Here is a 25,350-nt window from a genome sequence, read left to right as displayed (position 1 = left end):
CCGAGTAGAAATGTAGCTTTCTCCGAAGATCATCATTGTGGTTTGTTTGGCAATATAGTAGTGAGGCAGGCAGGAACGCGCTACGAGGCGATGGGGGAGGGTTAATTGGCACTGAATCTGTAATGTTGTGATGCTGTGCTGAGAGAAGAAGACGAACAGCAGAGTTAGAGAGCAAGAAATGGCAGGTGGCAGAGTGATAGTAATTTTAATAGAAGCTAGTGGGAGCTGGAATCTGGAGCGCTGATGAAAAACAGTTTTTCCACAATATTTTATCGCTAAACGTGAGACTTTTTGTGACATAATCAGGCTGCATAGATTCAAATCATTTCACTGTTTTTATTTAGTTTATCTTAGTCGGCGTTGAATAACTGACAACGTATTGAAACACCTCTGCCCTCCTTGTTGCAGTGTTTTCAGTGATGTATCACCTTTACATTCCAATCAATGGAAGTCACCCTACAGCAGTAAACAAATTGGCATTTCCAGTTGGATGATAACAGTTGTGTCAGAGCTGTAGTTTAGGGCCATTTATCAGTGACTTGTAGTGATAAAAGAAACACTTATAAAACCCCCCCAAACAATATTTTTTTTCCATTCTTTTTGAAATGACTTTTGGTGATTTGGGTTTTACCAGTTTTGCTATTTGTTCTTGTCTTATGGGAAGAGGGTTGTGCCATTCCGTCATAACTAGAAATAGGCATTCTGGGAATATTTCATCATGGTTACGATTAAAAAACAACCTGGTCTGATTACTTGGGCGTCAGATGCTGCTGTTTTGTCAAAGTTGCTGGCAAGATACAGTGCGATTTGATGTCAATGCCACTTTTGCCAGTGTCGATGAATTATGTACAGTCGTCACTCGATAATCCGACCCTTAACAATCCTTGCTATGCGACAGGTTTTTAGGAAAAATGAACGGATCCCATCATAAATAGCCTTAACATACCGACAGCCTTTGATTCCGACATGACATTTTATGGCACAAGTAAGGATAACAGTGTATTATCTGACGGAACAATCCGATAGATTTACTTACCTTTGATGTTAACCGACAGACCCGTGCACAAGCGCACCAGTCAATTCGGCTTGAAATCCAGCAGTGCGTTGTGTTCTAACAATATACTAGTTATTATAACAACTATAAACAATAAATATTAACAACAAATCACCCTTCTAGCACCAAGCCCTCCTTGTATCTTGACCTCCGTCTTGACAATCCGACAGCCTTGCTATCCGACATAAAAGAAGGTTTTACATTTAGTGTTGGATTACTGAGTCACGACTGAGATATTAGTTCTTCCAATTTAAAAGAACCCCATAAAGACACTGGAGGAGGTGTAAGTCAGTATTGTGACTGGTGTTGGACCATTATTTTTTCACATTTTGTTTAATTTTGTGGCTTAAGACTCATTTTTACTCCTTGTTTGGTTAAGTTTAGTACTTTATATAGTTAACTACAAGCTACCAGGCAAACTTCTCATTACATGAAAAGGACTGACAACAGCAGAGAACGTTCAGCTACGGACACATTTTTATTAGACCTATTAGACCATACACTTGTTTTGAATATAACACTGACTATCAGTTTGAAACAGCAGCCTTTTGTATCAAAGTCCAATGTTTTGTTGACCTATCCATCCACCTCGACCTCCTCCTTGTGTGGCCAAACAATAGCATCCCTTGATTTTCTCCTAAAAAGATGAAACCATAAATGTATGGCCGGTTTGATTAGATTTACATAAATACCAGTGTGGTTGTGTAAAAGTTTGTAATCACTCAGAAAACATGGAACAAAAATGAAGGTGATGATAGCGAGCGGTGTGTTCGCTTTTGTGATTATACAGACTGAGAACATTTCCACATTTTCTAACCCGGCCCACGTGTTGTTCATTAGTAAAGCTCTTTAATATTACATGCCATTCACAGAACCCCTCGCTCTATTCATTTCTAGTCTCCTCAGCAGAAATAATGGAAATTTTTTGTGTGGGCATGATGGATGCTGGCATCTGTATGTCTGCACGCGTGCTTATGTGTCCTTTCATGCATATTTCGGCACAAATATGCACATTTGTCCGGCTATGAATTCGCAGCAACGCAATTTAGCTGGAATGCATTTGGACACGAGTGCGTGAAGCTGTGTTCCCTCTGCGTTCCTAAGAGTCGGGTTGTTAGTGTGTTTGTGAGTGTACGGGATGTTCCCTCGGGGTGTGAATTAGCTCGCTCTGTAAAGGCCATGCTTCACGCCGAGACAGAACTCTGATCAACTGTGTCGAAAAGACGGATAATGTAAAAACTGCTCCTCTCGTCTCTCTCATTACTTACACCGACTCCGGCACTCCTCTCGTTCGCCTCCTCCCCGCCCATTTTCCATCTTCCCGGCTGCAGCATCTCCCTCGTCCCTCCTCGTCCACTTCCACGGCCCCCTTCTTCATCCATCTCTCGCCCCCTCACCCCCATCGTGTCATCTCGCTGGAGGCCATCCTTCTTCGCCTCCCCCTCTGTAGGGAGGTGAGACGAGGCAGAACACTTCTTATCAATCTGCAATTTAAATCCCATCTAAATGCATGCTTTTGTGCCTCTAATAAAACACACTCTCAGTCCGACTGATGCAGTCAAGTCGAGATTAATGCCAGTGAAGATACTGCAAGATGTGTGTGCGACAATGTGTTGTTCACATCATTACACATTCATTACAAACTTGTTGCTTGACAGGAAATTAATCTGCAACTTTTCTTTTTGCAATCACTTGTGGGCATTTTTATGTGTTTATTATAGCTGCTGTGACGATAACAAGAAAGCAGAAGGGACAAAAAGAATGACTTGCAAACGTGGGTAACCTGTTCGTCCTTTGCTAACAGCTCACCTGTTCAACCTCACTGGGCTTTAAGAAGCGCTGAGCCTCGCTGCTTTGCACACAGTAGAAATGTGTCTCTTTCAATTTTGTACCATTTGTGCAAAGGCCACAGTAAAATGAAGAGATCCTCAGAGGTTGCCTAGTCTCCAAGGAGGCTGTTTTGGCTGTCGGCTAAGGATAAAGTGTATCTTACGCCTTATTAACCGGCATGAAAGACTTGGTTTTTCCTTCTTTCTTCACTTTTCTGCCCCACTCAGCTCATTCATTTGACTGATAGTCCATCTGCAGATACTGTATATGAAACTAGCACACTGTAAAACATGTTATTAACACAAATGTTTTGAACAATTGACTGTTATTTTACAGATATTTCCAGTTTTGCTAAGTTAACTAGTCAGAAAAAAATTATTTACATGAATTTACATGTTAACCACTAAAATGGTTTACATCAAAAATATCTATCTATCTATCTATCTATCTATCTATCTATCTATCTATCTATCTATCTATCTATCTATCTATCTGTTTTTTTTCTGCCAAATACCAGAAAATATCTGTAAAATAAAGATATTTTGCTGATTTCTATACAGTAAAAATTGTATAATTTGACAGTTAAGCATTGTAAATGGATGAATTACTGTTTGTGAGACAGTTATTTTTGACATTTTATACAGTTTTGGCCTGTTTTCTTCCAGTGAAATTCATTTTTCTGTGATTTTACCAGTTATTATCTGTAATTTAACCAAACATGGTTAATCTGATCTGTGAAATACCAGTTGTTACTATTTTCAAACCTTAATATACATACTTTTTCTTTCAATCAACAAAACAAGAAAAAGACATTTTTTTTAACTATTGGGGGAGAAAAACAGTGTTCATTTTTTTACAGTGTGCTTTAGCCGCAGCGTTGGACTTCTGGAAGGCTTTGCTCTTTCCTCCATTCATCTTTTTTCATCATCTTCTTTTTCACCTCTGCTGCTTCTCGGCTGAACCAATTTTCCTTCTCTTCTCTTCTCTTCTCTTCTCTTCTCTTCTCTTCTCTTCTCTTCTCTTCTCTTCTCTTCTGCTCCTTTGCTTCACATCCATCCTTTGCCCTCCAGCGCACAGTTGCGCACAAACACACACTCGGTCCGTCTCTGTGTGCCTTCATCCCTCCACTCCTGCTCATCCTTCCTCCTCCCTCCTCTCCGTCTTGTTGTTCTGCTTAAGAAAGAAAACGAAAGAGGAGGCTGATGCTCCTTTTCCAGAGAGAGAGAGAGAGAGANAGAGAGAGAGAGAGAGAGAGAGAGAGAGAGAGAGAGAGAGAGAGAGAGAGAGAGAGAGAGAGAGAGAGACCGAAGAGGGCGCAAGAGCGCGGGAGTGAGCCAACGGGGTGAAGTGCGCCTGCTCCGTCGCCGCCGCTGCTTCACGGGAGGAGAGACGTTTATTCAGCTGCTGAATGAGGGAAGGAACGGAGGGAAGGATGAACAGATAGAAGGACCAGTCAGTGAATCAATGAACGGATCCCGACCGGGGCTTCTCCAGAGTACCGAACCGGTGAGAAGACACAGAGAACGTGTGTGTGTGACTGTAGCTGCTGCTGTGAATGTATTTATTCTAACTGTTTGTGTGTGTGACAGCAGAAGAAGTGCATAGGCATGTTCTGGTTGAGGTGCAATCACTTTGACAGTTGCGTTAATTGCAGCGGCTGGTGGGATTTGCACAGATCGGTGCGTAAAAAAAAATAGAGAAATAAAAAAAAAATACCAGAGGATGGATGAGGGACGGAAACCGGCGTGCCCTGCATGACCGGGGAGGGAGGAGGCTCTTTCAGGTGTGTGCGGCACCGCAGAGCCCTGCCCCGGCTCCGTCCGCCGTCAGTCCCGCTCCAATTAGGCGTTTATCCGGCGCACAGTCTCCTCCGCCGGGAAACGGAGAATACGTGCGTAAACCGGAGATCTTGACCGGCGCCGGCTGAGCAGACCGAGGCTCCGCTCTGAGCTTGGAGAGGGAGCCTCGGTGGAGAACAGCGAGTGGCATTTCCTCCCCAAAAACCTCTGCAGCTCTACGGGGGCATAACCGTGCCGAGAGGTGGCCGGTGTGGGAGGAGGAGATCAGGGTTAGGGATGGAGCGCAGACGCCGGCTTTGCGCACAGGGTCAGAGTGCACCAGTGGAGTGGATCGGAGGGAATGGCAGCCAAATTGCGAAACATATGGAATGAAGATGATGAAATTGAGATTGCAATGCAGAATATTTGGAGATGGATTCACTTGATGTGAAAAATCTATCTGGGAAGTAGAGGCTGTTGCTTTGGATGACTGCTGTTGGTGGGAGTCTGGTGCTGATGCTGGTGGTGGAAATGTGCACAATGATGATAGAGATGATGATGGGGACACTTTTGGTGATGATAATGTCAGAGTGATAGCAGAGATGAGGAGGATAAGGGTGCCACTGATACTGATAATGATGGTGGTAGTTTTCAGGATGACAGCAGAGCTAATGGCTGCATGATGATGGTGGTGATGAGGACTTTTTCAACTCCAATAAATAATTAACCTAAAGATATGTCGTCCTCGTCAATAATTCAAGCAGCCAAGCTGTCTTAAGAGACGTAGGCTATAAATTAATATGCATATCTCAATCCATTTTCAGCTTATGTCAGCAATAATAAGTCTTTGTGTTAAGCAGCTTTGATGCCGTCTCGCTGCCGTCCAGTGGCTTTTCACTGACTGGAGGAGGCGGCGTGTCTGCAGGGTGCTGATAGAACGTTTTGGACAGTTCAGACATGCAAAGCTTTTTCCAGGGTCAGAAAAAATGTCTCCTGGCAGCAAGATGGATTCATTTTCTTGAGTTAAGTTGCTATGAAGCTGTCTTGTTTTATATGCCGGGACACATTTGGACACAAGATGATCGTTTGTGTGATGATTCTAAGTGAAGCTTGTTATTTAGAAAAATGCTCTTTATATTTGTGCTCTGAAATAACTCGGCGTGCTTTGGGTCCAGAGAAAACAGGTGTTTGGAAGTAAAAACATTCATTTATTCATTATTTCCAGCAGGCTAATCTTAGAAATGTCAATATTGATGTTGATTTGGTCACATTTACAGTCCGCCTCTGTGTTTGTGAACGCACAAATCTTGGTACCTGCTAAGACTGTGTGTTTGTCCTGCCGCTAAAAATATCCAAGACTTTCTTTCTCTCTCTGTTTCCAGCGACTGTATCCTCAACTAATCCATTAATGACTTAAACAACGCACTCCCCGCTGCTGCTGAAGGTGGTAACCCACATCCCGGGCCTCTATTCTTGTCCACGTTAATCTGGTTATGCATACCGCTGGCACCGCTCTCTGGTTACTTGTGTTGTTACTAGTGACTGCACCCAGGGAGCAACTTTGAGCGTCGTACGTCTGTCCGGTGGCTGAGAGGGATAGGAAAGTCCCCGTGGTCATAATCCTCTTCTGTCGTGTGCTCTTAGTGGTGCCAGTGGGGGGTTGTTAGTCCTGAAGGTAGAAGCCTTGTGTTGTGAATGGTGATGCAGGATGAGATAACGTTGGCAGCACAGGAAGGCAGGAGGAGCATCTTCAGTAAAGAAAAACCACATTCCGCTTTTAATCAAGTGATTATATTTACACTGGTACAAGTGCTACACGCTTCCCTTGAGGTGACTCCGGCTATAGCACAAAACATTCAAATGGCTAAGCAATTATTTTTATGGCTTCCAGGACTCGAAGTGTTCCTGATGGCAGTGACAGATTATCGATCCCGAATGTCATCGTTTTCAATATTAGCCATTGACTTTATGGAGCCCCGAAGCATTCAATATTACATCAATTTAAAAGGCATTTTGAATGATTGGATTATTAAACTGCGCGAAATGAATACATGAAGAAGTTTCGTGTGAACTGAAGCTTATTTTAGAATTCTTTTTTCGTCATCCGCCCAAGTCGGGTTTGTGTGGAGCCCAAAGTTTGTGACCGTGCCGACTGTCTGCAATGCAAATTCACAGATTGCGGGGAAACAAATGGTGCTGAATGTGAACGCTTGTTTAGAGGACAAAGGGTACGAGGAGATTCTCGGTCATCTGCAAGAGTTGTGATTGAAGTACCGGACTTTCTACGGTGTCCGAACACAGTGAGAAGCTCTAAGTTCTCCAGGAATCCTGCGCTATGTCTGTACAACTGTTCTCTTCATGGGCTGGCATCTCCTGTAGAAAGTGCCGAGTCAATCTTTCTGTGTAAATATCTCATGTTACAACGTGGATCTTTTTAAAGTTCATGGGTGCGGCTTATATTCAATACTCTGGAAATTACCGTAAATTATATAATTGCTTTTTTTTATAAATCCTACCACCTGTTTTTCCATCAAACTTTATGAGCTTTCTAACCCAACAACTTTCTAATCGAGTTCATCTTGTGCTTCGAAAGTGTCTTTTTTTTCCCCCCCAAATGTTTCAAAGTCCACTCCGTCTCCATCATTTGTTTCGACTGCCGTTTCCAGGATAATTGCAGGTGGCATTTTAATCTGGCTGCAGACTAACAGTGACTCGCCCCTGGGGGTTTAAAACGTGGCCTCCTGCCTACAGGTTGATTAATTAAGTCACTATAACAATAGAATGTGGGAGCAGTGATACATCGTGGTGTTCATCTCTTCTCTGGCTGCAACACAAAGTCACTGGCCTATCCTGGTTTTTTCTTCTTTGTTTATTTTTATTTTTAAAGCAGCGTTTGACATTCATGGAAAGTGCCCAGTATCTGCGGGCGCTGCCCAAACGCCACATCACATAGTGGTTTGCTGAACTGGAAGAGCGTGCACTGTGAGCGAAGGCCAAGGACTGAAGTTTATGTTATAGTCTGTCAAACCCAACATTTAACAGTCAGTGCAGGCATTTGGAGCTGCAGCATGATTTAAAGCCTGATGCAGCAGGAGACTGTTAGGGATGTAGGTTAAAAAAAAAGTGCTTCATGTATTGTGACCAAAGCAAAGACGAATTTAAAATTAAAGTATTGCATTAAGCTAAACACTGCGCTAAAAAAAAAAATCAATAGTCACTTACACACACGGCTGGAACAATATAGCTTTCAGATGTATTCTGGATGAAACACCTCTCGGAGTTTATGAAGATGAGTGGTGCCGACCTCATGTCACCTCGGTTTCCCTCGTGGGACCGAACTCGTTGGCCGTCCCCTCCTCACATCACTCATTGCACTCAGTCTCCAATCACTCCCAAAGCGTCACTTCAGGGATTCGTTTGACACATTTATTGCCAAATGGTGGGATTTCCAAGCTGGGCAGCAGCTTCAGATGTACCAACAGTGATCTCAGTCGCGCGGCGGGCTGATTTGGCCCTCGCGCTTGTTTACCTCACTGAGGGAAAAGTGGCTAATGATGAACTGAGTTGTTAATAGCCTGAAGAACAGAATGCGGCATGCAGCAGATTGCTTCGCCTTCATATTGACCAAAGCCCGGCAGCTCGATTGGAGAGAATACAGTAGGACCTTGTAGTCTCTTCTCTCTCTTAGCATCACTTATTAGTATATTTGTCTGTTTGCTCTCACTCCATTTATCACACACGATGCGCAAAAATCATTCTGCAGGAACACATTTAATGCCGATTACCATCACTATTAAGCAAAGCCATAAACACTGATCATTACCAACACTCTTTCAGATCATGAAGATTATACGGCTTTAGATCTTATATAATTATCTCAATGTGAAAGCATGAAAAGGAGCGTCGCTGGAAAGAATCTGCTTTAATGCCTTATCACACTATAATCAGGAGGTACATTAGCAGTATATAAACATTCTCAATATTTCTACTTACAGTGGCCTATTTTTGAATTTTAAAAACAATGCACAAATGTTAAAGAATAGGCCTGTAATTGTCCTTTACATAAACTATAACCAGCTCTGATGTGTGCTGACAACCATCTGCTCTTCTTTTCTACAAGATTCTGCAGCATCCCCTTCATCAGCACCGTCAAGCTGGTGAACAAAGCAAAGTAACGCGTCAATTCATGCCACTGTGACTCCATCTATTACTTGTAAATCAAGTTTTTTTCCTTCTTAATGTGCCCATATGGTGTTTTTTTTTGGATGATAGAAGACATATCATGAGCGAATTATGCACTTAATTCCACAGCTGAGAGTTTCCGCAGTAAATCAGACTGCTCAACATTTGGTCATAAAAATAAATTAGGGCTCCGTGTCACTTTCTAACCCGTTTCTCTCCCTAAGTTACAATCCATCCATCCATTCATCCATACCATATGTACCATCTGAACAAGAAAACGGGAGCATTTCAACCCCAAGGACGCTTTTTGGGGAAACCCACTGAGAGTACAAAAGGAAATCCTGTGAAACATCTGAGATTCTCAGGTTCCTACACTTTATATTCTCTACAGCTGCAGTTAGTCTGGAGTTATTAGACCCAACAGTACAAATGAAAACACATTATAGTAACTGAATTATTAGGACAGAGAACTGTGAAACATGGATGTAGTGAGGTTGAGCAGCTCCCAATGACATTGTTTAGAGATCACACCAGAGCTTATCAATCAAGTGTTGAACAATCCATTGAAGTCTAGGCAGAGATTCAAGACCCTCCATGTGCAGTTGCGTCAATGGAGGATGTAATGAAGGCGCAAGGGCTGTAGGGGTTTAACGGGACTTTGTTCAGTAGACATGTCCAACCAAGTACCTGACATAAGTGGAGGGAAACGTGAATGCACCATGACAAATCGGTAGTGTAAAATTAAATGGTTTTGTTTTGATTTTTTTGCCTTTAAATGGACAATGTTGAGTTTTTGAATAGCAGCCACTGTAGCTGCAAGTAGCAACAACAGGATGCTTCAATGGTTGTGCTAGCATGAGTATAAGAGAGTAAATACAGGGATGTCTAAGAAAGTATACGTTGATGCTTTTTGCATCCATAAGTAGATGCACACATGGCTCTGTTTGTACTATAACAAGGCTTTCCCGCTCATTGTAAATGGTAAATTTTCCCCTCATGTCGAACACAGAAAAACAAACAAGGCATTTTTTTATAGCAGCGAGTTACAGATTGGGCTGTAGCACCCTGTCAGCGAACACAGTGGGCCGACATAGCACAGGATTGCTGGAGATTTTCCCAATGTTGTCAGTGAAAAGCACGTACCAATCAAAGCTCCTCCAAAGTCCTGGAGCTTCAATTACAACTCACCTAATGATGAAGGTGTGGATCTCTCCTCATACCGAACATTGGTTTTACGCACCACTTGTTTTCCTGGCATATGCAATTGGTCATACCAGACCAAGTAAAGCTTTGGCAAGAAAACCCCTGAGTGTGCTGAATTAAGTCTGCCTTATTGATCGTAAATTACACTGTTCCTTCTTGATGCAAAGGCCTCATTTCCATTGGAGGAGTTCATTTCAACGTTGTAATTAAAAGAAAGTAATAGTTATCGGTTTACATCAAGCACCACGCATGGCTGCTGGCGGGTAATTCCTTCGCGGAGTTCGTTGTCCACTTGGCTGGACCCCTTGACCGGATCATCTCATTGATCTTGAACGATTGGCTACCGTCTCACATGACTGCTGCTGCTGCTGCTCAGTCAACCCTCGACTCTTTGGGTTTACACCGACGTCATCCAAAAATCCCAAAATGTGCATTCACTAATGTTAGCGCGGAATAACCGACAGACACACTTGACGGCGCCTTCGTCACTGTCGTCCCGCCAGATGATGTTTAAAGATGAGCCGGGCATTGATATGCAGAGAGGCTCGTCCTGCTGCTGCTAAGAATAGAAAACACCAAGGTGGAGGGGAGCCATTTGTTTTATGAGTAACCTCAGTATATGACACACACACACTTGCGCTGTCGAGACTATGTGTGAGGGTATGTAACTACATGTCTGAATCCTCTTTGTCTGCAGCCGTCTGTTTCTTGGTCTGAGTTTGATCCGTCTGCCATGATTCACGGGGCCGACTGTCCTGGAGATGTTGCTGTTGTTGTTGTCAGCGGTGTTGTTGTTGCCTTAAATTACATTTCAGGGATGACTTGACGCTTGGCAGCACGAAACTCCTCTAAGTGGAGAAAAGTGACGAAGGTGGTTATAATTTCTAAACGACAGATAAAGCCAGAGAGAGACAGAGAGAGAGAAGAGAACAAACCCAACCCTGCTGCTGTCCTTTTTCTCACCGCTCTCTGAGGCCAGATTCAGCGCAATCTGCTCTTTTGAAATCATGAATGGGAGGCAAAGATGTGAAATGGACAATCACAGACTCATCCAACCAACTGTGAAAATGGGCACGGAGGAAGAATATATTGACCTTTAAATTCCCTCAAGCCGTAGAGCAGTTTTTAGAATTTGTGCATGAAAAACAAACTCAAATGGAGCCAGTTATCCACAACCTGGAGGTCTGTGGATGAGGGATTTTGAACTACAATACGTCTCCTGGCCCCCATCACTGGGCCAGACGTAAACTCTGTAAATAACAGCCTTGTAACAATGCGTCGGTCGACACTGATGCAATTTGAAAACGAAGCACAGCAATCTATTTTAGCTCCAACAGAGTCCAGGTACTGTTGGAGAGCTTTGGAGTGTGCTGACCCTCTCGACATGGTGCAGGTGGAGGGTTGTGTTTTAATCACAGCCGTGGCTCAGGTTTAAAAGGGTTAAAGCTTCTCTGAATGGACGGGCCAGTTGAAGAAAGCAGCTCTTTTGAAAAGGAGGAATAAGCCGAATCAAGGAGAGTGTGAACCTCTCCGGAGTGGCTCCTGGCTGTCGAAAAGATAAAGCACTTGTTTCGCAGATTTACTTTCTGATGGTTTTGCCCGCTCCTTGTGTGTCCCTCCACTTGTTTCCTTCCCTTTGCATGCCCTGTTATTTTGTCTCGCTCTCCACCCTGATTGTGCTGCTTTGGCTCTTTAATTTTCTCCATGTCTCTTCACGCCTGTCTCTTTCGCTCTCTGTCCTCTTTTCTGCTCTGGTTTGTCCCTCGTTCTCGCTGTTTCTTCATAGATTGGTGTTTAAATCAACATTTCCTGAGCAGTTTGGACAAATAACATTTTAATTCTAGGACTTGAAACTATTTTTTTTTTCCTTTCTGGGAGGATTTGTTCAGGTTTTCTGGTTCAGATAGGGGCTCTAAATGTGTGTTGCATTGTGGACAATCACCACACTTCTTGCACCAAAAACTTTCTAACATCTACTGTTCATGAGCTAAAAGTATATTATACTTAAAACCAGTGGACTGATTGGTTCTGTGTGTTTGACATCTGGTTTAAATCTGTTTTATAGATAGCACACTTTTAAGAGGCTGATATTATTACCACATAATCGAAAATATCAAGCTAGAGAAATCAGAATTAAATTTTGCTTTTGCCCACTAAAGGACAAAGCTATTAAAAAGCTGATTGAAGAGCTGCTTACACCCACCGCAGACATAAAAAGACATTAGACCTGGTTTAGAATGCTGGTCCACTGATGAACATAAATGCAACATTAGCTCATTTTAGCTCAGTTTGTGTCTCTTTAGCAGCTAAATGCTCCACTGAGCTCGACAATTAGTGGCCAGTTTTATTGTGTTTGGTGCTGGTGAGATGATGTATTGCAGGCAACACACATTACTCTGCTATGAAGAAAGTGAAGTCACTCCTCCTCAGTATGTGTTGTATTTCAAGCTTCTCTCTTTTGTGCATGTGAGTCCCTCCCATTGAAACCATTGGCTTCTAAACAGACAGATTGACCTCCCACACCACACTGTGAAAGCAAAAGTGCACTCCAGCATCTAGCCGGTGCCCTAGAAAGACAAATAATTTTAAAACAAAGTATTTTAAGTTCATTATTTACCTTAGCTCAGTATGAGTCTTTACTGCTGTTTTCAGGTTATCTCCTGCTACTTTTTCTGTTTTTATATCAGCTTGTACATGAAATCAAAGGAAGACATGAAATATGGACGATCTGTTTATTCTGCTAGATTAATCGGACTTGCTTGAGTTCCTTGAAGATGTTCCACCTCTCATCCATAAGGCTTCTGACTGACTAGTTAGGAGTTCCACATACTTTTACCCAAAAGGAGCCATTAACACCTGAGTTTCAATTGGGGGTTTGTTGCTCCTCCCCCTCGTTATGTGGGTCGTTAGTGCTCCCCATGCCACAACGGGGTTCGTTAGGGTCTTTTGTGGCTTGAATGTAGTTTCATCTTCCTGGGGAGAGATCTTATGACTGAATTGTGAACAGGTGAGAGATGATGCCTCAGACCTCCACCTCTGTTGAGGGACGGTCTTTCCAGTTTGACAGAGATGGCGTCTTTCACCCCTCTCTCAAACCATCTGTCCTCCCTGGCCAAAATCTGTACATATATATAAGTATCTGGAACTCCCAACTAGTCAGTCAGAACTGATGAAGCCTCTTGGATGAAACATCTTCAAGGAACTCAAGCAAATCCAGTTGCTGCGACTAATCCACCAGAATAACCACGACCTGGACGACTGAGAATCTCCACAGATAGATCTGACAGTTTGTTTCGGTCTGAGACGCCGCTGTAGCATCATCAGGTGGTTCTGAACGCCGCACGGAGAACCTTTAAAGTTGCAGCTGTTCGGTAGACCTCCGTGGATCTGCTGTGAACTTGTGTAATAACTCTCTCTGACGTCGCCTCAACTAGCGACACCTTTCGCACACACATGATTAGTTTTACCCTTTGGTTATATAAAAATATTGATTTGACTTTAATATCCTGACTTTTCCTGGGCAAAGGGTGATGTATCCCCAGAAAGCAATAATTCTACAATCACAGATAACCTTCAACCCTAATAACAATGTAGAGCTATAATGTAAAACCTATACAGAGAGACGATGAGGCTTATAGTGCTGCTGCTGCTCTACGATTTATTATGATGGAGGAATTTCTCCATCTCTTTCCCCTCTTGTTTTGCTGTAACTTCCATTCCCGTCCTCATCTACAGTTGTTCCCACATCTTTGTCACTGATTACCTCCTCTCTTGTCATTTGGCTCCTGTCTGTCTCTTTATCCTTCCACAAATCCCTTCCTTTATCTCCGTCTCACAGTTGCCTCCACCCCCCTCTCACCTCTGTTTCCCCGCTCACCCCATTACTCCTTTCGGCCTCCTCACCTCCTCCCCTCCGTCCATCCCCTGTCTGTCACTCCACTCCCGGATTGTTTACTACCTTTATCCCCTCCGCCTGACCTCTCCCCAGTCTCCTCTTTGCCCAATTCTCACAATCACTCCCATACGTCCTTATTACTGTCACTTCCTGCTGGTCTCAACATCCCAATGAGTCAGATTTCCTGCCCTGTACCACTTTGGTTTACATTTCCTAATATACTTACCTGTTTTGCTCTAGTCTTGTCTGTCCTGCTTTTTTTTTTAGTTTTGTTTTTATATCCTTCTCTTGCCCCCTCCTTTTCTTCATTTGTGTGTAATCTGTGACAGAAGCATAAACCTGGCTTATATAATCTGATAAGAATCCACACACACACACACACACACACACACATATACAAGCTGTCCTGCTGCATTGCATGCATGACTGCAGGCCGGTTCGGCATGCGATGTGCATGTGTGGCGGCGTGTTCACGGGTGCATGCATGTGTGATTGTGAAATCTTGCAAGTGTCAGCTTCACTGGACCGGCTGGTTTGTGCGTTTTCATATGTGTGCGAAGGAAGGAAGGAAGGAAGCGCTGCCATGACTGGCGATTTTCTGATTGGATTAAAGAAGGGATGAGGATCACAAGTAAAGCAGAGATAGACGGGAGAACAATAAAAAATAAAATGAAGTGGACGACAGGCGCTCCTAAATACCCATAATCCACTCTGCTGTCGAGCCGTTGCCTCTCTCTCTCTCTCTCTGTATTATTCTCTTCAATGCCTGGCTTGTCTATCTCTTTTTTAAACACTCACACCAAATATAGCACTTCAGTGCAATCTCGCTTCCACTGGTCTAGTTTTTTGCGCTTTGTGTTTGCGTTGAAGTTTCCTTTCAGAAACCCTCAGACCTCAGCGTGACCGATTTCAAAAGGGCACGAGTGTCAGCGTGAATCCAAAAATAAAGCTGTGTTTTTTCCTCTTTCATTTTTTTTTTCGCCAAAAATAATGGGCTCCCTTTTTTTTTTTGTTTTTTTTTTGAAAGTACATTTTCGCCGCCTTCACCGTGTTGCTCCCGTAAAGCAACCAAAGGGGCAGCGTGGGGGTTTTATTAGACGGTGAAAAGCACTGAGCTAATGAAACACTCGCTTCCATTTAACTTCATTAGTTTTACCACAGCTCTGTCGCTCTCATTTCCTGAACACAAACAAATCAAAGGCGGCCGTGTTATCCATCTGCCCTGTTATCAAACTGTACTGCTCCTTTGGCATCATCCACACACACACACACACACACACTCACCTCTTTTTGGCATTCATTCGAAAGAAGCAGTAATTTCTCATCACCGCAGGGGTATTTACTTTTGAAATTAAAGAAATGGAGGAGAAAGGGGAGCATGCGACTGCCTACGCTTTATGAATATGGCTGAGCGCGGCGCCAAAGGACTTGTAAAGTACACTTGTTTCTTAGCTGGAGGAAAGCAGTGACGAGGCAGTGGAGCTGGAATGATGAAAATAAGATTTTGGGGAGGGGAATAAAAAAAGCAGTGGATGAAAGGAGATAAGAGATGAAGGGAAGCGAACTGAGGAGTTAATCACACTGCAGTAAAATAAAGACATGAAAGTGACAGGCGAGGATGGAGATTTATTGAACTGCCTTTAAAATCCTTAAATCTTTCCCTTTTTTCTCAAATACTGTACTTTATTACACATTTCATGTACTTGTACTTCCATTTTATGCTCGCTTATGCTTTAATTTCAGAGGAATTGTTTAATAGAATGTTAAATCTAAATGATAAGGTTATAAAATACATGCTTTGCTGTCTATTAAACCAGATTTTTGTCACTGAAAAGCATTTCTGAATCACTAAGGAGTCATTTCCCCTCAAAACTCCTCACATGATTGGCGCTTCACACACCCTAAAAGCTGATTTTGTTTGTTTTTACCTCCCAGATATATCTAATGACCCCTCAGAGGGGCCTCAAGCCAGAGGTTGTGAACCGCTGGACTAAACTGCCACATTTGCTACGGCTGCAACGGATCACAAAGCTCACGGTTCAGGGCTTTTGAGTCACGGATTGCATCATTTTTCAGATCAGCTCTTTGCTGCTTTGTATCTCGTCGCAGTAACTCCACGCTGAGGTTTAAGGGAATTATTCCTCACTGAGGCTGAGGTGTGTTTACAGTCGCTTTTTGTCCCTAAGCAGGATTACGCCAAAAACGACCAGGACGAATTTCATGGAAGTCGGTGAGAGGTGGAGCGTGGCCAGTTCGACTTTGGAGCAAATCTGGATCGCTTTCTGTAAAATTATGCGTTTAGTGTTGGTGGAGCGCTGCGTTTTCCGAGTGCCATTCTGGTTGCTTAAAATAATATAACTGTATTTCACACAATTATGATTAAACTAAGCAATTAATTCAAGATTTACACATCTGCCGAACCGTGTATGTGGATCAATGCAGCTTATCTATTATGTCACAAACTACCTTGACCAGCTACAGTTGATGCATCTGTATTAACAATCCCATAACGTCCTATTTACGAGACTGTATCACTTGCAAAAGCTGTTTTTTCTGCAGAACGAGTGCTGCAAAAACCACATATCGCTGCTCTAATTGTACGTTCACTTGGATTCTGTATGCAGGATTGTGCTTGCAGTAATACATTTCACATTGTTTACCCTTATAGGATCTGAGTACTTATTCCCCCGCTGCCCTTTAAATAGCAGGAGTAACATTTTGCCCATATGCACCCGCCAAACTTCCCCCTCCTCATCCTTACTGTTGTTGTCCCTTGCGTTTACCGAAGAACTCGCAGATTCATAAACAAGTCAGCTCGACTAAATCCCCGCTTCGTGAAGCTCCGTTCGTAAAGTGATAGCTGGTCCGCTCCAATCTTGCTTCCTTTGCAGCCACATTTGGGAGTCACTTGGACTAAAGGCTTCGGCTGCTCCGAGAGGCTGTGACACAAAAAACCGGAGCGATGGTTTGTGTTGAGGTGTAAAGGCATCCAGGGTGAGACACTCGAGTGTTTCTGTGTATAGGTGGGACGACTTTTGGTGGTGGGAGTGCACGTGTGTGTGTGCAGAGAAGTGACACTAAAATGAACACCCTGCACAGATGTGTGTGTGTGTGTGTGTGTCATCAAGTCGCTGTTGCAAAAACATACGAGTGAAGGAACGCTACAGGAAAGGCCTGCATGTAGGCATGGTGCGTCGCTGTGAGTATGCTAAGTTTAAATGTTCTCTCTCAGTGTTCATATTCATTTATTTATGCTTGATAAGTGTGTGTGTGTGTGTGTGTGTGTGTTAGCGAGCTAGCTCCCTCAGGCTCTTTGCTATCCTCTCTGTGTGTGACATTAGCGAGGGACGGAAGTCTGAGCACTGTGCTGCCAGTACCTCTCAACATCACACATACACACATGCATGCACAAACACACACACTCGCAGAGGCAAAAACAAACAAACGGCGGCTGGCAGATACTGGAGATGAACATCTGCAATATGACTTGCGCTCGGGGAGAGCCGAGTGCGTGCATGTGTTTGCGAGCGTGAACAAAAACATATCCATGACTTCCCATCCACGGAGAGGCAAGAGGAAGACTGCGCTGATTGTTGGGTTGCGTAACACCATACGTGTAATATGCATTATGAGATTGCATACATTACATTATGCGGATTAACTAAAGCCACAGTTCGGGGGTCTGTCAAACTGCCAGGGCCAGTTAGAGGAAGGCTTAAACTCTCATCACTGCTGCACGGAGCGGCATGGACACACTTCCTGTTTGGTCTGTTTGCACATTAGGAGTCACCTGCACTCTGTGTTACATGGAATCATATTTACTATGCATGAAAAGCTTCACACGAGAGACCACGATCGACTTGTGACCCAACACCTGCACATCACATTACATAAAGCTGCCAGTCAGAATTAAGTATCATGTTATCATAATTTTGCCATTTGAGTTAGAGAGCGCTGATGCCAGATGGCTATCCTATAGCTCGTCTAGATTATGGAGTGCTTCATATTAACGAGTGGAGACGGGGGGATAAAGAGCTGACTGTCATTTCATTAGGACATTACAGCAACACCTAACTGCAGCGTTGCCTTTGAACTGCCGTTTAGTTGACAGCGTAACCAAACATCAAAGTAGTTTAATTGGCTTCGTGAAATTATTCATGTTTGGATTTTGAAAATCTCAGTTTAAGACGAGTGCAGACGTCAAGTCCAGCAATGCATGTACCTTTCTGAAAGTTAAAAAGCTGTTGTGTTTTAAGTGCTGGTTCTGCTTGTATGTGTAGTTTATATCCTCCTGAATCGAAACCCTGCACTCTCCGAAGAAGTGCAGCGTCGTGTGATGTCAAGTCCTTCTCTGGTTGTTGATTTAACCTCTAAAAATTCATCTCTGTGCATCAAAGTTGTTGTTTTTTTAACATGAAAATAATCCCTTCTTGATGAAAATGGCTATACTGCTGCTTCCTCTGCAAATCTGCAAAGTTCCTGTCAACCCCCTCCCTGCCGCTTGAGCACACCAGCTCATTTATTACAACTTTGAAACGTCTGAATCTGTATTTTTAAGACTGTCGTTTAAATGCTGCAGTTTCCAATATTTCAAAAATACCATATGGACAAAAGGTAAAAAAAAACTGATTTTTGTATCATAGACAGACTCACAGTTGCATCAGATGACCCATCAGTATGTTGATGGTAGTAAAGAAAGGAGATGGGAAGCTCAGGAATCCTGGAGAAAAGTAGAGAAGCTTGTGCGCTAGCTTAAGCCAATTAACGGCCCAGTACAAAGACAAGAGAAAGTAGTGCAGAGAACTATTGTGACAGAAGTTTCACAACAAGTTAATCCAGTCAATGAGCTTCTAAAACCAACCGTTTTAACAAGACCTGCAGATCAATCCTGGAGTGTGTCCATGTCATTAGGTATCCTCAGGACAAGAGCCACCATGGGGGGACAATAATGTTTAGTTTTAGTTAACCTTCTCTGCACCTTACAAAGTCAATAACTTTTACTCTTGTCTGTGTCAATTCTCAGTCATTCAGTGGATTTAGTCCTCGGAGCTTTAGTAAAAAGCAACTGGACTTCTCCTTTAGGTTCTTTAAGACATTTCACCCTCGTTCAAGATGCCTCTCGGTTCAGTTAGAACTCAAAAAACCTTTTGGATGAGAGATGAAACGTCCTCAAGAGCCTGAAAGAGAAGTTGTTTTGATACCAAAGCTCCTAGGATAACTGTTTTTTATGTTTCTGTTTGTCTTCCTCATTGGAACATTTCTGAATATGATGCTTTAACTGAAAATCTGGATGTTTCAGTGAGTTTCCTTCACGTAGTTTCAATTAATCAAATCGTATTTGTTGGTAATCATTTGTCATTTTTCTCAATATTTACTGGCTGTAAAGTTAAATCTGGTTCAAGGTTACTGCTGGCTGATACATTCTGACCAGTTTCCCTGCTCAGACTCTTACAGACGCTTCAATCCCACTGGTCCATCCAGTTGTTCTTCCCTCTGATCCCTGATCATGGCTTTGTAGAGGCAGTTATTAACCTTCAGCCCCAGAGCCCCGCTCATTAAGTTCATTTTCTAATGTAGGCCTAATCTGGGGGTAGAATGAAACATTCATACACACTCCATCCACCATTCATCTGCCTGCTGATACTTCACCAAACCTCTCTGGCCTTTACAGCCTAAAGGGCCCGCTGACACTTTTCTCATTTCCTCCTCTGGATCGTTCTGCCATTACTCTTTTCTCTTATCATCTGCGTTGCTCTTTTCTCTTGCTATCCATGTCCTCTCTGTTATTTTCCTCGCACATATCCTTTCCTTTCCTTTCCTTTCCTTTCCTTTCCTTTCCTTTCCTTTCCTTTCCTTTCCTTTCCTTCCTACTTGATTGCTCCTCTCTGCAATTATCAGCATGGCGATCTGTTGCTCACATGAATCTCAATCGCGGATTCAAACATGCTTTTAGACGGATCAAAGTACATATTAAGCGCTGCCACACACACACATGCAGACTGGCTTCAAAGACTGAATAAATGCTGTGCAGTGTGCTATCACTGAATATTCACATGCACGCCCACGCGCTTCCAAACCCACCCACTCATGTTACACACATATGAGCACACACAGCCAACATGTATGTGCTGTACACAAACATGTATGAATTAGAACAAAGCTCTTTGTGTGAGTGTGTGTGTGAGGGAACATAAAAGTGCGTACAGATGAGCTGTGATTGGCTGTGTAATCAAGGCTTGTTATTGTCAGATCTGCTGATTGAATAGGACGTCGGATGAGGGTCAAACGCTTCAAAAGCTCTTTCATGCCTGCCTCAGTGAGGCTGCATCGACCTCTGGGTCCGCCGATCGATTGACCAGCCTTAATTTGACCCATTTGGCGAAACAAGAACTCTCTAATTGAACCTCGAAATTCACATGCACACACGCAGAGAAGCAGTTACGCAGTGGCAAGTCATCAATATCAACACCAGGACTTATTTTCTTATTGTCTTGTTTTTTTTTTACCCTCTCAATATGGTGTAGCACTTTTTTCCCACTACAAAATAATAATATAAAATACAGTGAACAACAGAGTTTCTTTTGGTTTCAAAGTTTTTGATTTTAGATTTATAACAAGATTTTAGATTGAAGGGTTACTTGTAGAGACTTGACATATTCCCACAGTACCTCACAAGAAATGCGGTTGTAAATAAGAACCCTTTGGAAATACCTACTGGTTGATGTGTTCTCGCTCTTGAACACCCTCAGGAAACAACTTTTAGCTACTTTGCACCTTACAAACGGAAAAGAAAAACCCTTCAGGATCAGACATTCTCACAGATGTCTCAAATAAAACATTGAATAGCACAATAGATGTTTTTCAAAATTGCTACAGATCAAACTGAGACCGTCATTAAATTACCAACAACACCTTAAGAAATGTCTGCAAATGGTGGATTACAACTCATTGAGACATTTGATTGTGACAGTGAGCTCTAGTGGCCATAACAATAACTACAAGGACGTAGGAGGAAGTCAGGTGACGTTGAGCCTCAAAGTCAGTGTAGAGAGGAGATCGAGGTGGATGAATGGGTTGACAAACCACTGAAGTGTGTCAAGCATGGCCATGACTGTTTATTCATTATTATAACCAAGACAACAAAGACTTTAATTTTGCCCAAACCCTTACTTTTGCCTAAAACGAATCAAACAAAGCTGTAAAATCCAGTATTGTGTTCCAATGTGTTGTATCCAGAGGGTTGGGTTTGATGACATCGCCACGTCCGTCTATCTGTCCAACCATCCATCCAGTTTCTGGTTAGGGTTATGGTGGCAGCAGGCTGAACAGATAAATCCAGATGCCCTTCTACTCAGCAATGTTTTCCAGTGTCTCCTGGAAGTCCCAAGGCGTTCTCTAAGGTTGAGCCAAGCCACACTTTGGACGAAACCTTCAACTTTCGGTCACTACCTAGAACTTATGAGTGTAGGCGAGGGTTGGAACGTAGATTGACTGGTAAATTGAGAGCTTTGCCTTCCAGCTCTGCTCTCTCTTTATAGCAGTCCGGTGCAAGGCCTGCATTCCTGCTGACGCTGCATCAAGCTCCACCATCACTCATGAACAAATCCCCAGTTACTCCTTCACTTGGGGCAGCAATCCACCTCCAAGCAACCCACCAGTTTCCGCAACTACATACTGGTATCTTACCAACAGGAAAAGGCAATCGGTTATTCACTGATGGGTTACTTATGTCAAGCACGTTCCATGTTTCTTTGAGCTGATTTATTGCTTTCTGTGTTGTTAATGAGTAATAATGGAGGCCCGTGTGATGTAAAATCTTTCATTATGATAAAGAAAACCGCCACAATCATTACTCAGAATCATTAATCACTGTGGTTCCGTTAGAAAGTTCTCACAGATGCATTAGAGCCGGCCAGTCGACTGCAGACTTCGGGGGCAATGGATGCGAAACTGTTCCCGCAAATGTCTCATATCTCAGAATCTCGACCGTTACGTATTCATTTTCTCCAGTGACGTTTCGCCAAGCCAGTCAAAGGCTTTACATGGCAACCTTCCAGCCACAGGTCCACACAGACTCCTCGTTACTACTTTCTCAGAGCTGCCGGTCCGAAGCTGATTCACATTTTAAAAGAGAGACGACGGGCATGCAGAGAGTACGTTACACTCACATTTTACTCTGAGCTCTTGTGTATACATGCTGTGTGTTTTTTGCATCGATCTCCTTCGCCCTCCTTGCCAAATAATGCCCCAGTTACATGCGAGAGAACTGTATCGATCCAAAGATAGAAAAGCAGCCGGGGGGCTTGGACGAAACTCATTTCACTGAGGATTTCTCATTTCTCTTGTCTCACTCTGGCTTTATCTCCCTCTGTCACACACACACATGCAGTCACCCACTCCTCCTATACCCGTAATGATAACGTTAAAGACTTTTGTATCTCATTAATCACCATAGCAACAGTATTGGACCTACTTTCCACCCTGCCTTTCTTTGTTTAACTCTCTCTCTCTCTCTCGCGTGCACACATTCTCCTCCACTATACGGCCGTCTATATTCAGCGCCGAATTGGATATTATTGGATGTGACATACTGCTGATGCACACTCATCGTATCTCGGATTTCGTCGCTGCCGGAGTTATTTTATGCACACGTGTGTGTTTGCGTGTCCGTGTGCAGCAACGAGAGCCGTGTGGGTGAAGCAGAATGAGTGATTGTCTGCAGAAAGCTGTGGCAGGTGTGTTACCCCCCAAAGGGCAGAGTTACGTTGTTAACAGAGCAGTGCTACACCTTTGTGGGAGTCTGTCTGTGTGTGTGTGGTCGCTCCAGGCCCATTCATATTACTATGTAATATGGATTGTTTATGTAGGCTGTGTAAGTGTAGAAACCAAGTTTGTGTGAGTGTAAAGTAGGTGGGAACAGCTCAAGATGTCTTTAAGCGAGAGCAGATGGGAGCTCAAATGTTATTGGAGCGTATGCTACATGATTCATTTATGGTGCGTATGTGTCCCTGCAGCTGATTGTGTATGTATATGCAGTTGTCACCCTGAGGGGGCTGTGTAAACAGAGTTTCATACCAGCCACAGCACAGAACATTAGGGGATATGAGAAATTCACAACACTATGGATGGTAATTATTTAAAGAATTGCTCTGTTCTTTTGTATTCACAGATAGAAAGCGAGCCAGGCAGAACTCGCTTTGCATCCAAACCATTAATCTGCTGCTAAAGGAGGCCTGGGAAGCAAAACAACAGGGATGCGTACTGTAAAACTGTTGGACAGAATGTTTGATAGCTGGACTAGCATTAGATGCAAACCACCATGAAACCACACGGTGAAAAGGGAAAGTGCAGTTTGCCTGAACAAATCGAATTGTGCTCCCTGACTCATAAACAGCCTGTATACGTTGACAATGAAGCTGCTTTTCCCTTCATCAGTGTCACCATTGGCTTCTATGCAACTCTCCTTAGTCGCATTAGTTCATCAAAAAAAACACCCATGATCCTCTGTCCCCGCTCTCAGTGGTCGAATCCATGGACTGACGGAGGTGACGCAGGTTCACATGGAAGTTGGTGCAAATTTCCTATTTGTTGACAACCAGTCCTGGGCAGCTCCTCAGAACCTTAACCTAAGCAGACTCTTGCCCTGGTTGCCCTTCATGTGTCTCTGATTACCAAACCTTCCCCAAAACTCTTTAACATTGCACTCATTTTATAACATTTTATATACTCAGCTCAACAGCGTCTTTAACTTTTGCTTGTTTTTCTACTTGCATTCTTTATCTAGAGTGTATCAAGGTGAAATCATTCCTTTCTCCTTCATTATTTTTAATATAGTTGCGTAATTGTTTTCCATTGTTGTGTTAATATTTGCATTATCACCTTTGTACCTTAATAATTAAAGTGATTAACTTCCAAGTAATGTAGTCTTTATCAAAAAAAGGTGATTAAAAATGATCAACAGTGACTGAAACAAACTTTAATAAAACAGTTTATCGTAATAAGTCTTTCAGCGTTATCGCTCTGCCCTACGAAGCATGACTTTTATACAAAAACTGGCATGCCTGTTGTCTACTGCTAAATATCAGCACAGTTATTAGACGCTCCAGTCTGTGAAAAAAAACATTCATTAGTTCACTTTTTGGTTTCCAACTTGGTCTTCTTTATGGTCATTTAGAAAGGCACGAATGTAATGGTGTTTGTTTACAGCTGACTGATAGGAAGATACTTACTGAGCAGATGAACTCAACGTGTCCACATTTTCTTATGAACCAACCCCTCCGATGGTTGATAAATCACCACAAACCTTTTCTGTTCTCCAATCTCTTACTTATTATCTGACATGTACTCTCTACAATAAGGTAATGTCTCATATATAAGCCTGGCTGATTGATTGGTCTAGCTCTAAGTCAGAATTTAATTTTAAAAATCAATAGCAGAGAGTAAAATTAGATTTCACAAATGCCACTGTGTTGCTTTGAGACATCAAAGTAATCAGCAGGTAACTTTCATTTTCTCTCCGTTTCCTCCTCAGTTTCTATTTTTGGAAGCATTTCTGAATTGTCATTGAATAAACCAAGTATGTAGCATTTTTGGTAGAGCTTTTTGAAGGCCTTTCTTTAGTGCAAATCAAAAACAATGAGTGAGGATGAGTGCTGGAACTACTGATTGTTTTAATTATATATTAACATACAAAGGTTGTGTTGTCAGTTAATCATTTTGTCTGTCGAATGTGAGGAAATTGGGGAAAATCCATTCTCTTGTTTGGTCCAACAGTTGAGAACTCACCACCTAATTATAACATTATCAGCTGTACCTGTGATCTAGTGGTTGTTCTACACTTGGGTCCAGTTTAAAACTACAGGATCTGAGTCAAAGCCGAGTTGCGCCAAAGCAGCTCGGTAATTTTTGTCATTTTTTTCTCCGTGGCTGTCTTAGAGGTGGTTCATTCTCAGAAAATTGGTTGAGATTCTGTCTTGCTGGCTGCATCAGACTGAAAGACATTAAATCAAAGCTACTCCTGGAGGTGCTGGGTGGGGGGATATTGCTCTCAGCGGGGATTGGAAATGTGAAGACTGGGGCAAAATCTATAACAACTCCAGAGCTGTGTTGTTATGGCGGAATATCAATTGTGTTTCGCTTCGAATCGCAGCCTCGGATGAGCTTTTGGACGCGACATTCGGTAACGTACCCCGATGCACCGACACTTTGACTCATCATTTTGTGTGATTGTTTTTTTTTGGGGGGAAGGAGAGACATCCACCTGTGGGTGACACACCTTGCAATTCCCAGACCCACTTTATTTATGCTTGTTGATATAGTTTCTTCTCTGCCCTCTGTTTGAAGTAAGTGAAGGCTGTGATGTGGAGCCTTTGTGTGTGGCTCTGCTGCTGCCACTGTGACATCGCCGG

Source organism: Stegastes partitus, unplaced genomic scaffold (assembly GCF_000690725.1).
Source record: "Stegastes partitus isolate 25-593 unplaced genomic scaffold, Stegastes_partitus-1.0.2 Scaffold474, whole genome shotgun sequence".
NCBI lineage: Eukaryota > Metazoa > Chordata > Actinopteri > Pomacentridae > Stegastes > Stegastes partitus.
The sequence above is the reverse complement of the archived record's forward strand: the minus strand, read 5'-3'. Positions refer to the sequence as shown.